The sequence below is a fragment of the Coregonus lavaretus genome (genome assembly GCF_964263955.1).
Source record: "Coregonus lavaretus genome assembly, chromosome: 31".
NCBI classification, from domain to species: domain Eukaryota; kingdom Metazoa; phylum Chordata; class Actinopteri; order Salmoniformes; family Salmonidae; genus Coregonus; species Coregonus lavaretus.
In genome coordinates, this window is record NC_140018.1 from 33,142,512 (window position 1) to 33,164,475 (window position 21,964).

At 46.0% G+C, this 21,964-nt stretch overlaps 1 pseudogene across 1 annotated transcript in view; it reads right to left on the reverse strand.

Moving 5' to 3' along the window:
- Positions 1-8,194, reverse strand: part of LOC311107166 (transport and Golgi organization protein 1 homolog) — a 30,531-nt pseudogene extending 22,337 nt beyond the window's left edge. The window contains exons 1-2 of the transcript in view: positions 7,389-8,194; positions 5,559-6,850 (exon numbers count right to left, since the gene is read on the reverse strand). The product of the transcript in view is annotated as a transport and Golgi organization protein 1 homolog (transcript). The remainder of the gene's footprint in view (positions 1-5,558; positions 6,851-7,388) is intronic.
- Positions 8,195-21,964: the final 13,770 nt, after the last annotated feature.

Consider the following 21,964-nt stretch of genomic DNA (forward strand, 5'->3'; position numbering starts at 1 on the left):
AATCTTTCACATTTCTCAATCCACATAGTAATTTAGGTATATAGCCCCACTGCGAAAGCTTTGTCTACTGTCCCTACCTGTGTTCGAACCAGGGACATCGCCAGTCACTTCACACCATCTGCGATGCTCTCAAAGTAACCACTCCCAGTTCATTCATAGAGCAAGTGACGTCACCAAATGAAAATCGCAGTAGCTTTCACCTCAGCAAAAAACTCTCTCTCCTTTTGATTCCCTATTGTATAAGTTAGTTTTTCTATTTAACCCCTAAACACGCTCGCTACAAATAGTCCATTCAACATTACCAAACCAAATACTCATCGTACCCATTCAATCAACACATCAGCCGTGTAATTTACACTCATAAATGCAGATTGTTACTCCATGCCTTGAAATGATAAATAGATTTCCACCAATAGCATATTACAATGATTTCTCATTTTACCCTCTGACACAAAATGAAGTTCCCTCACTGTACTACGTTAGCTCTACCATGATAATTAGTTCAATTTAACCCTCTATTTGTTTTGTATTATATTATACATTACGTCTAAAACAACATTACTTATGGTCAGTTTATTCCGCCATCATATTATCCAACAACGCCACAATCTTAAACTCATATGGGGCGGCCGACAGTTTAGTGACCAATAGCGCCGCGCCAACAACCGAGAGGTCGCCGGTTCCAATCCCCGAGCCGACCAGGCGAAAAATCTGCCGATGTGCCCTCGAGCAAGGCACTCAACCCCAATTGTTCCCATAAATCGCTCTAGACAAGAGCGTCTGCCAAATTACCAAAAACGCACATGTAAATATTCTCTACTTTCTCACCCAACACACGTCTACGCTCGGTGAGCAAGTTTAGAACACTCTCTCGTCAGATACCCACATGCGTTCCCAGCCATCTCCCAGTCTTTTCATGGCTCCAAAAGCCACACTTTCGCTCTCTCCAGCCCCTCCCCTCGCAACTCTACCTTTTTGAGGAGCTGTGAGGAGCTGCTTCTCGTCCCAGCGCGCCTCCAATATTCCGCCGTTACTCAAAGTACTCCAGTCCATTTATTTAAATCAAATAATTCCCACCTAATTAGTTAAAGTTGGTGCACGTTTATAAACCGAATTATTTCGGTCTAATTGTTTAACCAGTATTTTGCACGGTCAAACATCAAACGTTAAATCAAATAATAAACCAAATAGCCCAAACCAAGCACCTAAAACCAGTATTATTCTACGTCAAACATCAAACCTCAAATCAAATATTAAACCGAATTGTTTCGACACAACTATTCAAAAGCAGTATTATGCTTTTTCAAACACCAAACGTTATATTTCAAATATTTCAGTTCAAACGTTTTAGTTCAGTCACACAATTCATCACTTTAGCTTTATGTTCCCAATTGTTTTTAACGGGTTATATGGTTTAAGCAACCACAAATCCAACAGTTATTCCCAAATTATACCGTTTGGACAGCCACAGACGTCTTAATATACAGGTTTATTATTTTTTAATAACCCCTATTCACTATTTTATTTCGTCTGTGATCATTCGCGCACTCATGCATACAACACCCAGTGTCCCCCTGACTCTATCCGTATCTAGCCTTTTGATACGTGTCAGTAGCGTAACACTATCTAAAATTTAAGTGGCCATTATGATCCTAGCCATATCTTCAGTGGATATGTGCCACAACGTTACACTTTAATCAATTAATCCCTGTATCTCACGGTTCCACCATTTGTGGTCCAGAGACTTCAGTATTTTCCTCAGAACCTAGCCATATCTCTTCTGGACATGTGTCTCAGAAACAATACTCAACTAAAATTTTGGCGCTCCTCTGATCCTAGCCATATCTCTTCTGGATATGTGTCAGTAGCCAACGCCCTTAGCCAATAATTCCCTGTATCTCCAGTTCTCACCCCTGGTGATCCTAGCCTGGAGACTTCAGTATTTTCTCAGAACCTAGCCATATCTCTTCTGGATATGTGTCAGAGAAACAATACTCAACTAAAATTTTTAGCGCTCCTCTGATCCTAGCCATATCTCTTCTGGATATGTGTCAGTAGCCAACGCCCTTAGCCAATAATTCCCTGTGTCATCCAGTTCTCACCCCTGGTGATCCTAGCCTGGAGACTTCAGTACTATTTCCCGATCCTATCCGTACCTAGGCTTCTGGTACGTGCCGGTGAAACAATACTCTACGGTACCAAGGTTTAAACATCACATCTACCAAAGGCTTGCATGTCACAATATTGTGCTTATCTACTCATAATAGTTTCATAATTTAGTTCACTTACATCAGACAGGTGTTTCACAAAATTAATTTGGATAAAGCCAATTTGCAGATCTTTGGTTATTTAACAACAGGTATCTGCTTACCTTTTTAGAAGCCCGGGCAGTTTGTGAAACACACGGTTCGATTAAAGAGTTGACCAAATGGGCCGGACATTTACCCAGCGAAGTCCCTTCTACCAGACCGCGTCGGGGTCACCAATTGTCAAAGTCGCGTCAATTCAAATCTGGTATTAGGAACAAAAGAGGTCAACACGACTTCTAAGGTATACTAGTTATTTTAATTAATGCAAAAACCTTCAATGGTAAATATGATGTTTCGTATATACGGGCTCTCTGATATGTCTCGCAGGACACTCCAGAGAACTAACTCATTGTTCCAGAAAACAATACCCAAATACTCTGACAGAGGAAGTTTCCCACTTCTCTGCTGGCCAATTAGAGTAAAGACTTGAGTGGTTTAAACTTTCTCAGCCAATCCGTTGATGCAGGGGGTTGGTCTCATCTCTTCGGCGCCATTTGTTACACACTTCAGGCAGGCACAAGATTATCATAACAACCTATCATAGTGAGAAGAGCCAGCTCCCTTAGACATCATTCCCATGTCAAAGGAAGACTCATAAATCACAATGAACTATTATAGTCTAGCATTTGAAGACACAATCCTTATCTTCTCTTCACATCAATTACAGCCTGCCAGGTGTCACAGCCTACATTAGCCCAGTCAAGACTGCATTCTTTCTAAGTTAGTCATCCCATCAGTTTAGGAGAATAATAAATCCCTAATACTGTAGTACCAAAACAAACTAAGCAAATATAGAGAGGATATGACTCTCACAGTCTCAGGGTAGGCTATCGTCCCTCAACTACATTTATATTAACCTTTAAAAGTAAGTCAAAATTGATCAAATAAATGTTAATATAAATGCCTAGTTGAGGGACGACGCTAAGGGTTGGCTATCCTTATTTTATTTTTTTCTGTTCTCAAAATAGTAGCCACTCTACTATCAAGGTCCAGGGAAGCCCGGTAGTGAACATATTTGGGAGGACCATCAATGATGGTAATGATCCAAGTCACATGCCATTGCAAATGAAATGACAAAAAAGCATTGCAACTAATTACAGGCCAATACCAAAGACATGAACCTCTTTCTGCCTATTCTTACAACCCATAAAAGTGATGTTGGTCAACTGTGCTGGTCCATTCCATATTCAGGGTCAATATCTCCCCAAGTATTGCCTTTATTGTTTAAAATTATCTATATCCCCCCCCCCCCCATAAATAATATTCAGATTTTCCCCAGTACTGTTTGAGGCCTACTTAACTACATGATTCTAGGGATGTGAGGCACTGAGCCTACCAAAGATTTTGTACCTGAACCTCATTTACGTTCTCTTTTACCATTTTGTTTAATTTCACTTTGTTGTCACTAGCAATAGATTGTATAGATGTGTCACAGTCCCCTTTCAGACTAAATCCATTTTACAATGGCTGTACTTGAACTCAACATGATTCTGAGTTGCATAGAAAAGTAGCAGATGCTACATCCTTTTGACTATCTGGAGATAGGCCAATACAATCATTGCTTGTTTACTGTTATTTGGTGATTTACAAAAACAAAAGTGTTTGGGGTTTCTTGTGCTGTGTGACACATTCCTCACCATATTTACGTTTCACTGCATTTCTCCTCCCCCCTCTGTGTTTGGTGTTTTTGTATCAGTTAGTTTATTGTCTTTGACTGTTGCACTGACTAAAGTTTATGCTGTCATCCTCATCTCCTATCTCATTACATATGGGTGACGGCTCAAAGGATTGGTCAACTCAACCTTGTTCCTCAATCTGATTAACAAAACTGAATGTTACCTCTATTCTTGTCCCACATATTCCTAAAATGTTTGATACTACGTTTGGTGACAATGGGTTTTCCAATTGGCCATTGCAAAGTTTTGCCAACTTCCTCCCAAAATTCGAAATGACACTTTTCATTATGCTGCATAATGGAATGTATTGCCATTGAAATAGCATGATCATTCCCCTAATTTTTTTGAGTCTTAACTTTCTGATCCTCCACAACATCCCTGCCACCCCATACAATTTATGTTTCAGATTTGGTGGTTCAACAGCCTTATTTTCATTCATCTGTTTTGTCAAATTATTCTGATCTATGCATTTATCAGTAAGGTCGACTCCACAGTTAACTCTTATCACCATAGACAACAGCGTCACTATCAGTACCTTTATAGCTATGGTGATAAATGGCACTGCCAAGGTGGAGAGAAGGTCCAGGAAGATAGAAATCATTGTAGAAGCGGCGGAGAGGTTCCTGGGGCTGAAAGATTTCTCGACGAAGGAGTTACATGGAATATTGTCACAAGCCGTACCACCGTCTCAGGCCCTAGAGCCTGAGAAGGGAGATATGGAGAATTGAAAGAAGGAAGAAATAGGAGTTTTGTTTTGTCAATGTACTATTTTTATTTCGGTGGATTAAGTTAGTTTCCCTATCACGTATGGATTTTATTTTTACCTTGTTTTGGTTTCAACCCATCCAGTTGGCGGCGGCAATACACCTTTTTAGGTTGTAGTCCACCATAAAGCCCACAGAAGAAGAAGAAGAAGAAGAAGAATACAGTGTATTGCAGCATATTTTTTTTTTTTTTTTTTAGTCATTTAGCAGACGCTCTTATCCAGAGCGTCTTACAGGAGCAATTAGGGTTAAGTGCCTTGCTCAAGGGCATATCGACAGATTTTTCACCTAGTCGGCTCGGTGATTAGAACCAGCGACCTTTCGGTTACTGGCACAACACTCTTAACCACTAAGCTACCTGCCGCCCTATTTGACCTTGGACCATGTTTTGAACTGCACATTTAATGCAAATACCACTTAAATAGGAACAAATATGAATCATTGTTAATGTTTAGACAATTATTTTTGTCATGAATAAATTTTGTCAGGAATGTCTTCTCTTCCTCCGCATCAGACATTTCCCCATCTTTTGAAACATTCAGAGGTTCAAACAGTGAGTACATTTTCATGCATTGCAATCTCACTGGCATTGTCAGGATGTGTATTTGTTCTGTCAACAGACTACTATTTACTTTGTTGTACTTCTTGGGCATTTCATAAATACAGCTTATTATGCAAACCAAATCTCCAGGCATTATTATCATGTCATTAGCAATGTATGACACTTTCCAAATATGCATTTAACAAAAGGTTTTAATTCTCCTGTACTCTGACATTAACTTAAACTGATTTTTAAAAAGCAATATTACCTGTGTCCGGGTGTAGTTGACTGCCAACTGCCAAGGGAGCACTGTTTCTGGCGTTTGAGTACTTCTGACTCAGGATGAACACCAACTCCTGGAAGTCGTCCAAGATGGCAGCTTCCTCAATAAACTCACCAGCCTCCTGCTGCAGGTCAGTGTTCTCCTGGGCATCCAGCATCCTCTCAATCTCATCCAGGATTGGTGTTTCAGAGGCTTCCAAAATGGCCTCCAGCGCCTTTTCAATGTCCTCACTGGTGTTTGTCTGGGACAGCCGGGCAGCCTTCAGCTCCTGCTCCAGGTCAGAGAACAGGAACTCCACCCTAAAGAGGTTCTGAAGACCCAGAATCTTTTGGAAGCGCTCCATATCCTCCTCCTTAAAGTGGTCTCGCAATAGTGTCAGCCTCAACACATCTTCACTGTATTTCGGCTCTTTGCTTGGGAAGGGATCCGGAACCTTCTCTTCAAGTGAGGGTGTGTGGCTTTCAGCATCCTTCTCAGTCTCATGCACCTTAGGTTCTATGTCAATTGCCTTGTCGTGTTGGACCACATCCAACACATCACTGGATACAACATCGGTTTGTGTATCATTATTGGGTTGCTCTGACCCAAATTCAGATAGACTGTCTTTGTCCTTTTCATCACTGTGCTCAGTTTTGGATGAACACAATGATGCATTTTCATCCTCCAGCAACTCTTCCTCAATCTCTTCCCCCTCTAGGTGTATTGAATCCTCCTCCTCTATGAGGAGTTCTTGATGGCTCTCTTTCACCATTGTTTTTTTTACTTAGATCTGGGACCTTCTGGCATGGTTCTCGAAATCGTCTGAAAAGCCTGTTTCAATGTATTATCTACTTGTGACTCTTCGACAGCTTGTTTCTGCTCTGATTCGTTAATTTTACTATCAAAGTCTGAGAGCATGTCTGTCTTTGAGAGCTGTTTAGGGACTGGGCTGTCATCTACTGTAAGGTTCTCTGCTAAAGCCTCCTCAGTGTGTTCAAAGGGACTTGCCTCATCAGCAGGAGGTGTTGAAGGTTCAATGTCACCTTCTTCAGATTCATCCTCAAACTGCAACGTCTGGGAATCCTCATCAGGTACTTTGACAGCATCCTCACTGAAATTAGAGTCTGCAGGTTCCTCAAAGATTAGCTCATGTGGCTGTTCTGCTTCCTCTGACTCCTTGGGTTCTTCAATTTTGGGAGACTCCTCTGGTGTCATTTCACCTTCGTCATTATCCTCGTCATCTTCCTCTGAACCGGCAACATGAGCTATTCTTTCCCCACCACTGACAATGTTAAAATCTGTATCACCAAATGAAGACCACAGGTTATTGTCCTTGGAGTCCTGTTTATGTGTATGAGGTACCTCTGATAGACTGTCTTCCTCATCTGTCTGATCAGATTCCGGAATGTTCTTGTCAGGGTATCTGATGCGGATGTGGTGCGGAATCAAGTGCAGGACACAGGAGCTAAGTCAAACCAGTCTTTACTTGAAAAGACAAAATAACAAACGGGTCTAACCAACCCGGAGGCGAACAATACGCAACAGTGCGTAAAACACAAAACCGACCTCGCACGAAAACAACAGTGCGACGGTACACGCTAGCGACTGGCAAAAAGTGAACAGCACTAACAGACAGGTGAAACCAATTACACACAACACATGACAGAAACAACGAGAACTTATAGGACACATAATCAACACTAAACATGAACAGGTGTACCAAACAGACCAAACCAAACAAACATCGAAAACAAAGAACGGTGGCAGCTAGTACTCCGGAGACGACGACCGCCGAAGCCTGCCCGAACAAGGAGGAGGAGCAGCCTCGGCCGAAACCGTGACAGTTCTTGTGTTCCAAATTAAAAGGTTCTTCAGAAAAAGCCAGCAATGGAGTTTCCCTGAGATGATAATCACTTTCCTCATCCTGCTGATATTCAAACTTGTCACTTTCCTCGTCCTCCTCGTCATATGGAGTCACCTTCCAAGTGTCCTCATCATCAGAGGTGACAGCATCAAAAGTTAACTCAGGGATAGGTCTGCCTTCTGAAAAACCATCAGGTGCATTCTTTAACTCAGGATCATCTTTGGATAGAGGTTCTGAGGGGGTTTCTTTGGTCTCACCTACCTCTGGTTCAACAACACTGTCCGGCAAAGAGTCCTCTGTCCTCTGCTGATCTTTCTGAAGGTAATCTTTGATCCTCTCAGCTGTGGTCTCAAGTACAGTGTCAGATTCCACTCCCTTTGTGTCAAGAGTTTCAGGCTGAGGCAGAGAGGACTCTAAAGGCTCAAAATGTCTCAGATCTTCATAATCTGAAACCTCCTCTACAACCTCATCTGGAACCTCCTCTACAACCTTATCAATGTCCTCAGGAACATCCCTATCAATCTCATAATTTTCTGACAGTGTCACTTCAGGTGGAGGCTTATCCACTTCCACTGTGGTGCTCTCAGCACTTTTGGTTAGGTCAAAAGTATCTGTGGTTACTTGCACAGATTCCTCCTTGTCTGTTAACAATAAAGAGGAGCCTAACAGTGAATCAATGTCATAACTGTCAAACTTATCGTGTCCAGTGTCAAAGCAAACAAAGTTGGTTTCCTGAAAAGAAAAAGAAGACATTGTTTGAGTCATACTACCCATTTCAGAAAGAAGTTCAGTCATTCCAGATACTTGCTTAAGTGATGATACATTGGCAGTAGTGAAATAGGCCTAAATCAATTTACCTCAGAAGGAACCTCCAATTCTTTTTCAGTGTATATGTGATTGATTACAAGTTGGTCCTTATTGAAGTAACCAAAGCGGTTACCAACCTATTGTACGAAATTGCAACAAAAACAGAGAACGAAACATGATGTTAACAAAACAGAAAATGCTTCAACATTCCTTCTAGACTGCAATGTTATCACATAATTAAATATTAACTTATACTTACACTCCCTGCCCATATATCTGTCTGTCTGCCTGAGAGTTTATAGTAGACATATATAGTCTCTCCTTTTTTAAATGACAGAAACCGACAGTCTGGTCCGGTGAAATCGCTGAAAGCTTTCCCCCTTCACAGGAGCACTGTGGAGAGAAATGTTTCAAAGATCAGTTGTTGTGGAGATGTAACCCCTACCAAAGATTCCGGCCCATGACCCAGCCACTGACCTGGGCGTCCACGCTATGTGCCCCATGCACAATCAGGGCGTGAATAGAATAGACATCTCTAAAGTTATCTACTTCTCTTTTTACAGAGCCAGAGTATCAAAAAGGAAAGCATCAAGGGTAAATAGAATATTGTTTTTAACTTGATAAGGTAGATGCAAAAAGAAAAGAACTTGCAAGCAGAGGGGTTAATGACATGACAGTCTTTTATGTCAACAATAGCTAGCTATATAGCTAACCATGCCTATACACCATCTTGCAATTTGCTTCCTAAGCCAACACAGAAGTATGATATCTTTATGGTCCGTTTAGTAAGTAAGTTAGCTAGTTGATTACAATCAAGCTAACACATCTATATTGTGTGTATGGTAGGCTAATGTAGCTAGCTAGCTAACTAAGAAGACTGCCAGATCAACTGGCAAGTTATGTTATGTAGCTAGTTAGCTACTCCAAACTTGTGAACATTGACTATGAGCCTTTGTGTGGCTTTGGTTTCAACAAAATATGTAGGCCGAAAACTTGTTTACATGGTGCAAGCTACTAATGATTAGTTACCGGAGTGTAACTCCAGTTCTATGAGTGGAGCGGAGCCCCATAGGGGAGCTCTGCTCCTATTGGTTTACCCACTGCCCTAAGGCAGCATCAGCCTGAGACAAAATTATGCACACACCTGCAGCCAGTAGGAGTACAGGTGTCCCTATAAGAGGGTACAGGAGTACAGGTGTCCCCTCAATCAGCCTCCCGAGATATTTATCTTCAGCGAGACTAGAGAGGGTCGGCAGGACCTTAAGTCCTATGGGGCTCCACTCCACTCATAGAAGTCCTATGGGGCTCCACTCCACTCATAAGTCCTATGGGGCTCCACTCCACTCATAGAACTGGAGTTACACTCCGGTAACTAATCGTTCTATATCGTGGAGCTCCGCCCCATAGGGGAGCTCTGCTCCTATTGGTTTAAGGCGGAGCGTAGCGCTCCAAAATGTACTCCCTGCCGAGCCCAACACTTCCCATCAAAATGAAAAGGTCAGGCCTAGCAATGGCTGCTACCAATTCCCGCAGTACTGTAACCACTGTCACCCTACAAGTGTCACAATATACTGCGTCATCGGTTAAAAACCCGCCCCACCTAGTCCAATGGCAACACCATTGACTAGTGGGCAGATCACCATAATACCGGCCATACTAATCTGTACTAGCAGATAGATGGTACCTCAATATCCTGTTACAATACTACCGACCACTAATGGAATGACACAAAGTGTCACTCTACATTGTGTACACGGTAGGCCGCCTCACTCAATCAATGGAACCCCAGAGATTAGTGGGCAGATCCCAGAACATGATTCATACTAATCTGAACAAGCAGATAGATTTGACGTCACATTCCGTCAAATTGTCATGACCGGTCTAATAGTATCGTAATCCAGGTTACTACTATTATCCCTCATCATCCCGCCTCACTCCAGTGAATCACTGGTGGGCAGATCAATACATGCCCTCTACTGTACTGAACCTGTCAGTCAGGAGTCATGCCAAAAATATGTCCTTCTATCGGAAGCGGACCTGATAGAGACCCTGTCTCCACAGTCCTGCATTCCTCTCCTCCTAGCTCAACGTCTCCCTTCAGCCACGCTGAGTACAGACTGAGCCAAAGAGTTAGAAGACATATCCAAGAGATAGAAACGGATAAATGGAGACGGTGTTGACCATGACGCCGCTCTACGTATATCCTCTACCCCTGTTCCTCTGAAAAGGGCAGTAGAAGCTGCTACTCCAAGAGTGGAGTGAGCTCTGATACCCTGAGGCAATTGTCGCCCCGCTGCCTCATAAGCTGTCTCAATGCTCTCACAGTGCCAATGAGACAGATGCTGTTTCGAAAGTGGTCTACCTAGTGCAGCCGCACCATGACACACAAACAGCTGAGGCGATGACCTAATCGCTGCTGTGCGCTCAACGTAACACGCCAAGGCGCGTACTGGGCACAGGCGATGGAGCCTTTATTCACTCCTCTCTCTATGAGGAGGAGGAGAAAAAGCCCACAGCTCCACGGTCTGTGATCTATATGAACTCCTAATAACCTTCGGCACAAATGCCGGATTAGGACGTAACACCGCTCTGCTCAGATCGCCATTAATGGCCAGGCAGTCGGGTCTCGTCGAAAGAGCACACAAATCACTAACACGCTTAGCCGTAGTCAAAGCGAGCAACAGCGCTGTCTTAAAAGACAGCATCTTGAGGGGTATTTGATTCAATGGCTCGAACGGCGACTTACATAGCGCTTCGAGTACCAAAGCCAAATCCCACTGAGGATGCGTGGCTCTAGGTGTTGGCCTAAGCCGCCACGTTCCTAATAGGAAACGTTTCACTAGAGGGTGGCTAAAGACATTGTCTCTGCCAAACCCCTCATGACAAGCTGAAATCGCCGCTGCAAACACCTTAATGGTGGCGGGCAATCGCTGCTTGTCAAACATAAGCTGTAGGAAAGAGAGAATACTCTCAACCTGACAGCTCATGGGGTCTACACCTTGTGTGACACACCATTGTGAAAACACGTTCCATCTACTGGCATACATCTTAGAAGTGGAACTGGCACATGAACCCTGTATGGTCCTGATCACCGCATCAGATAACCCATGGCGCTCTAGCCTGTCCCTATCAGCAGCCAGGCCTTCAGTAGTTGGCCGATTATGGGCAACTGCCCTATCGTGCCCCCCGCCTGAGACAAAGCGTCCCGTCGATGTGGAATTGGCCAAGGTGGCGCAATCAACATCTGACTCATCTCCGCAAACCAAGGAGCCCCTGGGTGATCGGGGGCTACCAGTATCACTGACTTCCCTCCTGATCTCACCCTGGCTAACAGTGGGAGAATGCAGGACAGCGGAGGGAATGCATACAGAAGAACTCTCGGCCACGGGTGATGCGCAAAGGCGTCTCTTCCTAGTGGCGGTTCTTCCTGTTCCCTTAGAGAGAACCATAGGGGACATTGCGCGTTCACACGTGACGCGAATAGATCCACCTCGGCTCTCCCGAACTGTTCCCAAATTTGGAGAACAATGTCCGGATGCAGACACCACTCGTCGTCTCGAGGACCCCCTCTTGACATGAGGTCTGCTCCTACGTTCAAGTAGCCCGGAATGTGTGCTGCTCTCAACGAGCGAAGGTGCTCGTGAGCCCACAGCCACAATTCCTCTGCCGCCCGATGGAGAGCAGGAGACCTGACTCCTCCTTGGCGATTTATGTGGGTTACTGTGGTCCGGTTGTCTGACCAGACCAGCACATCGCGACCCCGAAGGGTAGACGCGAAGTGGGTCAAAACCAGTCGAACCGTTTCCAACTCCAAGAGGTTGATGTGGCGACTCGAAGGAGGCCACACACCTCCTATCGCTTGGGTCTGACATGTCCCTCCCCATCCCGTCAGAGACGCATCTGTGAACACTGGGATGTAAGAGGACACTTTGCCTATCGGGACTCCGTGCGTGAGAACGCGCGTGTTTCTCCAATAGTTCAGATCTGCACTGAGCGAGAGGGGAACCAACACCAACCGATGACGTTGACGCAAAGGGTCTAGTCTCAGTTGGGCGAACCATCGCTGCATCCTGCGCATGTGCAAGAGTCCCAGCGGAACCACAGTGTCGGCTGACGACATGAGACCCAAGAGTGACATGATCGACAGCGCCGTCACCGTGTGATTCGGACGACACTTCCTCAGGGCTAGCAACAAGGCTACCCTTCGGGAGTCCGAAATTCGAGCCCTCATCATTACAGTGTCTAGCTGTATCCCCAGGTAGACAATCTGATGACTGGGCCAGGGCGTGCTCTTTTTCCAATTCACAGCGAACCCCAGACGTGTGAGATGAATCACTGTCTGTGTTGTGTGAGTGATCGCCAGCTCTGCTGACGGGGCGAGAACCAGTAGGTCGTCTAGGTAGGCTAGTACCCGTATTCCCTGACGACGCAACGGTTCCAATGCCGCCTCCACACACTTGGAAAACGTGCGAGGTGCCAGGGCGTACCCGAATGGCATCCTTGTGTATTCGTACGCCACCCCTTGAAAGGCGAATCGCAGAAACTTCCTGTGACGCGGCTGTACCGGCACATGAAAGTACGCGTCCTTTAGGTCTATGCTCGTACAAAAGTCTCCTTTCTGGACACATTCCAGCAGACGTTTTGTCGTTAGCATTCGAAAGGGCCGTTTGGTTACGCTCTCGTTGAGAATGCGTAAATCCAATATTGGCCTCATTCCCCCTGTCTTTTTTGGCACTAGGAAGTAGGGCGAATATAGCCCCTTGTTCCTTTGCTCCTGGGGAACCACTGTGACCGCCTCCTTCGCCAAAAGTTCCGTAATCTCTGAAACCAGAGCGGCCACTTTTTCGGGCGTTTTCATCACCGTCTCCACCACTCCCCTGAATGGGGGTGGGGTTCGATGGAATTGGAGAGCATAACCCTTCTGCAACGTCTGTTGTAGCCAGCGTGAGAGGGTGCAGCTTCGCTGCCACTGCAATACAGAGAAAGCGGCCGAGCACGAAGCTGTGGTACATTCAGTAGGAAGGACCTGTATTCCTCTATGGCCCTTGCCGCCGCTGTTCCCCAACACTGAGGTGGTGGAACAGCCCAAGGCGGGCCTCCCATGAAAGGGAGAGGAAGCATTAGTGCGTTCTGAACCAGAAGGGGGGGCAGAGACGTCAGTTAAACCCGTAACCGTCGTATTCCTGCCCTCCGTGAACGCAGCGCGGGTCTGAATTGCACTGACCGAGGCCACAGCCTGCGACAGGGCACCATCCTCAGCAAGCGATTGCGTCATTGTAGGTGACTGCAATTCGCTATTAGAGTCCCTCACTACAATACTCCTAGGAGTCTGTAATATGAGGTCCCTATGAGGTAACACAAGGCGGCGCCTTGATACCTTCTTAACCTTCACCTTCTGTGTGTGTTCAACTCTGCACCTCTGGTGGGTTGAGTCACGCTCAGTGTGGTGAGTATTAGCGCGTTCAAAGGGAAGTGGGGGCGCCGATGCACTTGGCACCATCGTGACCGTGGTAATCGGGCCCTCCGTGAACGCAGCATGGGTCTGAATCGCACTAACAGAGACCTTGGTCTGCGATAGTGCGCCATCCCCAAATAGCGGCTGCGTCATCATGTCAGAGTCTGACAAAGACTGCCGTCTGCTATGTGAAGCACTTCTTATACCTGAAGTGTTATGTGAACCTACTCTGAATGCCTGTTCAGCAGCGCACCCTTGGTGGGCTGAACGGCGCTTAGAGTGGTAAGGGAGAGAGGGTGAGATTTGAACGCTCTCGGACGTATTATGGAAAAGGGGCTCTTTTTTGACAAAGTCAGGTGGAGCCAACTCTTTATTCAACACATCAACAAAAGCATTTACATCATCACCCATCCCTTCAACCGAAGGGTGGGGGGGAACAGTGGTCACGTTCAAGGATGACGTGTCCTCCATTCGCTCCCCCGCGTCCCGTCATGTGCGCCTCCTCTTGTGGCCTCCCTTAGGGGCCCAGGTCGGCGCTCTCACCACCTCCCTCGCCGGCTGCAATGGGGCCACCGTGGCTGCTGGGGGGGCTGGGCCCGCTCTCCTGCCTCCTGCGGCCGCCGACTGGCGCCGGATACGCCGCCTCGCTGTAGATCCTTGTCTACTCTGGGGGGCGGAAGTGGATGGTTTACGAGACGGTGCAGGGCCTAACCTCCCTGCCAGTGGCAGGTATCTTCTTTTCCTCGTCCAGCTTGGAAAACCTCTCAGTCGCCTCTTTGACGGCGACTCCAAAGAGCCCGTCGTCAGAGAGGGGAGCGTTCGACCGGGACGTTCTGTCTGCTTCCTTCATGGTTGTCAGTGACAACCAGAGGTGTCGCTCCGCGACCACCGAGGTGGCCATGGACCTCCCCGAGCAGACGGCCGATGCCTGTGTTAGGTGTAGGATGGCGCCAGAAATTCTAGACGCCTCCTCCACCTCCTCTGGCTCCAGCACTGTCTTACCCGTGGTTAAACGGGACAGAGCGGCTGCCAAGAGGGCAATGTTGTTAGCTGCTGCTACAGCTTGGGCTCCCAAATTGAAGGACTTCTCTAACAGCTGTGCTGTGAGACGGTCCTTCTGAGATGGCAACGTGGCTTTCCTGGAAGAGGGCCAGGGACTCGAACCCGGTACGAGATACGCCGCCATGGCGCTCTCTAACCTGGGGATTCCCTTAGCTTGGCCCTGGAACCTTCCCTCCACTCTAGTGAATGGGAGGTACGTTTTAGCCGGCGAACGCGCCGCTAAAGGTGCCTCCCATGAGCCCTCGACGTATTTTGCCAATGAAGGCATGGCAGGAGCTAATGGCTCTGCCGCTCTTCTTGGCCTGGAATAGGGGCCGCCCTCCATTAAGTCAACCTCCGGTGCGAAGGGAATAGGGGGCAGCGGTATTTCCAGCCGTCTAGCAGCTCTCTCAATGAGACCCGGAAAGTCCGTTCTCAGAGACGCTGCGGTGAAGGACAGGGCTTCTGATTTCTCAGAGCCCGTGTCGTCATCACCATAGGAACTACAAGCCCTCTCGCTAACCAAAGGAAAGGGAGGCTTGAATGTATGAGGGACGGGGTCTGACTGTTCCATAGGAATGTCATCCCCTGAGTCTGCGCTGTCGGATGACGCCTCTGAAGCAGAGGCTATATCGACAACACGTCCTCTAGGGGGATATCCTCCCTAAAAAACGCCCAATGCTGCTTCCTCTCCTTTGTAGAAAGGAGGGCGCAGGAGGCGCAGTTAGGGGGACTGCAGATGCCCTCTTTGGCATGCTGGGACCCTAGACACACGAAACATAAGTCGTGGGAGTCGCCGGCCTCCATGGAGGAGCATCTGCATTGAGCTCTGAAAATAGCATTTGGGGGTGGAAAATCTCCTGGTGTGCTCATTTTAGGACGACGTCGATGACTGGAAATTCGACGGCGTTCTCGTCCTGAGTCTTCTCTTCGTCTCTTCTTGGCTTCTTCAGTCTAGTCCAGTCACTGAAGATCAAGGGAGGCTGATTGAGGGGAGGCATCCCCTCTTATAGGGACACCTGTACTCCTATTGGCTGCAGGTGTGTGCATAATTTTGTCTCAGGCTGATGCTGCCTTAGGGCAGTGGGTAAACCAATAGGAGCAGAGCTCCCCTATGGGGCGGAGCTCCACGATATAGAACGTTAGTTAGTACTGAAACACATAGTTGAGCTAACGTTAGCATACGTTGCTCTACATCCAGAATTGGGCGACTAGCCAGGCAGTAGCCAACACAGGCAGAGGCTTCGCTTCGGCTACAACCAAGCAAGCTTAGGTTATTATTTATTGGTATTTACTACTAACGACAGTTAGGTTAGCCGAGTTCATCCCTTTGAAATGGCAACCGGTCAATGATAACGCCTGTCAAACTAGCTAGGGATGAGGTGGGGGATAGTGAATTGAACGATGGAAGCATCCTGAAAATACGCGTGAGTTTAGCGCCAAGTACTTACTACTGCATTCTTCGTCTGCACATCTTTTGAAGTCGGAGAATCTCCTTTCGACTGCGGCTTTGGGTATGAAATTAGGAATACATAAAATTAAAATGTATAACGTTACATAAGAAACATGTACAGCCATGTTGGGCTGGCTGGCTCTGCTCGAGCATGAGCAGATGAAGCCGACAAGTCAGAGAATCCAAGGCTGGAGCAATTCGAAGGATGTGTTGATCGTGGAGGCAAATATGAAAATCTGGGCAGACAATGTCAAAACTAAAAAATAAAATATGATTATTGCATCACAATATACGTTCTGATTCGGGTTTATCACGTATTTGTTGGATAGAACTAAAATATTCCACAAGTTTACTGACAAGTGAGCGCAATTTCCCACTCGATTTCTCCATTCAATTTGCCTATCTGACTCCCGCAGATTTATTATGATACCTCAAAAGTATTGTAGATAATTTTTCAGGCACTGGGTACCAAAACAAACTTTGGGGGATTTATTATTCTCCTAATTGATGGGATGACTAACTTAGAAAGAATGCATTCTAGACTGGGCTGATGTAGGTTGTGTCACCTGGCAAGCTGTGATTGATGTGAAGAGCTGTTTTAGGGGGTAAAATGAGATAAGGATTTTTGTCTCCAAATACTAGACTATACTGGTTCTTTGTGATCTGTGAACCTTCCTTGGACGTAGGAATGGTGTCTAGGGGAGCTGGCTCTTCTCACTATGACAGGTTGTTATGATAAACGTATGCCTGGAAACAGGGATGCGCTAAGAGGCGGGGAACAGCCAGTGCGCCAACGCATTGGCTGAGTAAGTCTAAACCACGCTCAAGTCTCTACTCTGATTGGCCAGCAGAGAGGTGGGAACTCTCTCTCTGTCAGAGTATTTGAAGAACAATCTAAAACAATGGATTAGTTCTCTGTCTGCCCTGCGAGGTTTTTCAGTGAGCCCGTATACGAACCAACATACTTATCATCCATACATTTTGCATATAATAAATTTAGCTTGGATTGAAGATCTCTTGATTCTTATTTCAATACCAGATTTGAATTACGCAATTTCTAACAAAACTAAGCAAATACAGAGAGGATATGATTCTCACAGTCTCAGGGTAGGCTATCGTCCCTCAACTACATTTATATTAACCTTTAAAAGTAAAAGTCAGAATTGATCAAATAAATGGTAATATAAATGCCTAGTTGAGGGACGACGCTAAGGGTTGGCTATCCTTGTTTTATTTTGTTTCCAAAATAGTAGCCACTCTACTATCAAGGTCCAGGGAAGCCCGGTAGTGAACATATTTGGGAGGACCATCAATGATGGTAATGATCCAAGTCACATGCCATTGCAAATGAAATGACAAAAAAGCATTTCAACTAATTACAGGCCAATACCAAAGACATTAACCTCTTTCTGCCTATTCTTACAACCCATAAAAGTGATGTTGGCAAACTGTGCTGGTCCATTCCATATTCAGGGTCAATATCTCCCCAAGTATTGCCTTTATTGTTTAAAATTATCTACATCCCTGCCACCCCATACAATTTATGTTTCAGATTTGGTGGTTCAACAGCCTTATTTTTATTCATCTGTTTTGTCAAATTATTCTGATCTATGCATTTATCAGTAAGGTCGACTCCACAGTTAACTCTTATCACCATAGACAACAGGGTCACTATCAGTACAGTCAACTCCTACTATAGCACTAGGTCCACCCTTTACCAGTCCTTCCACCAACACCAGACCTCTGCGACCAACTCCCTTCCCTAATTTATTCTATTCTATTTTATTCCATTATATTGTTGTTAAATCATTATTATGACCTAGCGGTCAAACAGGGAAATGGTTCCAATTGTTTTTCCACCGTTCATTTTTCCTATAGGGAATTTTAGAAACACTTAAAATAAGGGCTGTGTTTCGTGTAGGCTTACCCTGGCATGACGTTTTGATAACCATTTAAATCGCTCTTGGACAAGGTGACTTCTATCAATATATTCGGCTCTATTTACTCTCAGATTCGAAAAATGCTAATTAGCATCAAAGTAGACATGCAAGACTACAAATCCCTGCAAGCCAAAGTCAGGGCTATCCAGAGCGTATCATATGCAGCAGCTGGTAAAAGGGTTGAGGGTTTGAATGGTGCACTTGAAGTCCACTAACTGTAAGTCGCTCTGGATAAGAGCGTCTGCTAAATGACAAAAATCTAAATGTAAAATGGAAAGGCCTTCACTGCAGGCTGCAGGGGTTGCCTTTCACCAGCAGGATCCTGACATTTCAAAGGTTAAGAAGGTGGATTGTGGCCTTTATAGCTATGGTGATAAATGGCACTGCCAAGGTGGAGAGAAGGTCCAGGAAGATAGAAATCATTGTGGAAGCGGCGGAGAGGTTCCTGGGGCTGAAAGATTTCTCGACGAAGGAGTTACATGGAATATTGTCACAAGCCGTACCACCGTCTCAGGCCCTAAAGCCTGAGAAGGGAGATATGGAGAATTGAAAGAAGGAAGAAATAGGAGTTTGTTTTGTCAATGTACTATTTTTATTTGGGTGGATTAAGTTAGTTTCCCTATCACGTATGGATTTTATTTTTACCTTGTTTTGGTTTCAACCCATCCAGTTGGTGGCGGCAATACACCTTTTTGGGTTGTAGTCCACCATAACGCCCACAGAAGAAGAAGAATACAGTGTATTGCAGGCATTTTTTATTTTGATTTTTTTAGTCATTTAGCAGACGCTCTTATCCAGAGCGACTTACAGGAGCAATTAGGGTTAAGTGCCTTGCTCAAGGGCATGTCGACAGATTTTTCACTTAGTCGGCTCGGGGATTAGAACCAGCGACCTTTCGGTTACTGGCACAACACTCTTAACCACTAAGCTACCTGCCGCCCTATTTGACCTTAGACCATGTTTTGAACCCCACATTTAATGCAAATACCACTTAAATAGGAACAAATATGAATCATTTTTAATGTTTAGACAATTATTTTTGTCATGAATAAATACAGTTTAATTATACTTTTCTACTATTACGTGGGCAACCTTTATTTTGAAAAACTCAGAAATTCCGTGACCCGGAATTATTTTATTTTGTGTCGCTGACGAGGCGTTGGTAGCATGCATAGTCTCCTGAGTGGCGCAGTGGTCTAAGGCACTGCATCGCAGTGTTAACTGTGCCACTAGAGATCCTGGTTCGAATCCAGGCTCTGTCGCAGCCGGCTGCGACCGGGAGACTCATGGGCGGCGCACAATTGGCCCAGCGTCGTCCAGGGTAGGGGAGGGAATGGCCGGCAGGGATGTAGCGCAGTTGATAGAGCATGGCGTTTGCAACGAAGGGTTGTGGGTTTGATTCCCACGGGGGGCCAGTATAAAAAAAAAAAAAAAGGATGTATTCACTAACTGTAAGTCGCTCTGGATAAGAGCGTCTGCTAAATGACTAAAATGTAAATGCATGGGGTTTGGAGCAAATTCACACTTTTTGCTAAACTACCTACATTATATTTTGCTAAAAATATAACAAATATATATATATATATATATATATATATATATATACAGTGGGGGAAAAAAGTATTTAGTCAGCCACCAATTGTGCAAGTTCTCCCACTTAAAAAGATGAGAGAGGCCTGTAATTTTCATCATAGGTACACGTCAACTATGACAGACAAAAAGAGGGAAAAAAATCCAGAAAATCACATTGTAGGATTTTTTATGAATTTATTTGCAAATTATGGTGGAAAATAAGTATTTGGTCAATAACAAAAGTTTCTCAATACTTTGTTATATACCCTTTGTTGGCAATGACACAGGTCAAACGTTTTCTGTAAGTCTTCACAAGGTTTTTACACACTGTTGCTGGTATTTTGGCCCATTCCTCCATGCATATCTCCTCTAGAGCAGTGATGTTTTGGGGCTGTCGCTGGGCAACACGGACTTTCAACTCCCTCCAAAGATTTTCTATGGGGTTGAGATCTGGAGACAGGCTAGGCCACTCCAGGACCTTGAAATGCTTCTTACGAAGCCACTCCTTCGTTGCCCGGGCGGTGTGTTTGGGATCATTGTCATGCTGAAAGACCCAGCCACGTTTCATCTTCAATGCCCTTGCTGATGGAAGGAGGTTTTCACTCAAAATCTCACGATACATGGCCCCATTCATTCTTTCCTTTACACGGATCAGTCGTCCTGGTCCCTTTGCAGAAAAACAGCCCCAAAGCATGATGTTTCCACCCCCATGCTTCACAGTAGGTATGGTGTTCTTTGGATGCAACTCAGCATTCTTTGTCCTCCAAACACGACGACTTGAGTTTTTACCGAAAAGTTATATTTTGGTTTCATCTGACCATATGACATTCTCCCAATCCTCTTCTGGATCATCCAAATGCACTCTAGCAAACTTCAGACGGGCCTGGACATGTACTGTCTTAAGCAGGGGGACACGTCTCGCACTGCAGGATTTGAGTCCCTGGCGGCATAGTGTGTTACTGATGGTAGGCTTTGTTACTTTGGTCCCAGCTCTCTGCAGGTCATTCACTAGGTCCCCCCATGTGGTTCTGGGATTTTTGCTCACCGTTTGTCAAGTCGTGTTGTAGGTGTTGTGTAGGAATCAAACGCAGGAAGCAGACTGATATTCCAAAAGGCTGTATTACTGCCTAAACACAGGCAACAGGACAAAATAAGCCTGACAGCAAAATACGCACGAAGGCGAAAGACAATGCGCACACACAGGTGCGACAAAATGAATAAGTGCACACACAAGTGCAACGTAAGCTCCAGCAAACAGTGGAGAAATAACGCTCAACCGAGCAATACACAAACTGACGGTAACAATCACACACAACACAAGACAAACACAACGAGAAACTTATAGGACACTAATTACTACAAAACAGAAACAGGTGTAGAAACAAACAGACAAAAGCAAACGAACATGAAACATCTATCGGTGGCAGCTAGAATTCCGGAGACGACGAACGCCGAAGCCTGCCCGAACAAGGGAGAGAGGCAGCCTCGGCCGAAACCGTGACAGTACCCCCCCCCTTGATGCGCGGCTCCAGACGCGCGCCGACTCCGGCCTTGGGGACGACCCGGAGGCCGCGGCGCAGGGCGCGTCGGATACCCCCGATGGAATTCCGTCAGGAGCGACGGGTCCAAAATGTCTCTCCTCGGCACCCAGCACCGCTCCTCCGGACCGTACCCCTCCCACTCCACTAGATACTGAAGACCCCCTCTCCGACGTCTAGAATCCAAGATGGATCTCACGGTGTACGCCGGTGCCCCCTCGATGTCCAACGGGGGCGGAGGGGTCTCCAAGATCTCATGTTCTTGGAGTGGGCCTGCTACCACCGGCCTGAGAAGGGACACATGGAACGAGGGGTTAATACACTTATACTCAACTGGTAACTGTAATCTATAACATACCTCGTTCAACCTTCTCAGGACTTTAAATGGCCCTACAAACCGCCGACCCAGCTTCCGACAGGGCAGGCGGAGGGGCAGGTTTCTGGCAGAGAGCCAGACTCGATCTCCAGGTGCGTACACTGGCCCCTCACTGCGGTGTAGGTCGGCGCTCGTCTTCTGTCGACGTATGGCACGCTGCAGATGGACGTGTGCAGCGTCCCACGTCTCCTCCGAGCGCCGCACCCACTCATCCACAGCGGGGGCCTCGATCTGGCTCTCATGCCATGGTGCCAGAACCGGCTGGTACCCTAAAACACACTGAAAAGGGGTTAGTTGGGTGGAGGAGTGGCGGAGAGAGTTCTGTGCCATCTCGGCCCAGGGCACATATCTCGCCCACTCCTCCGG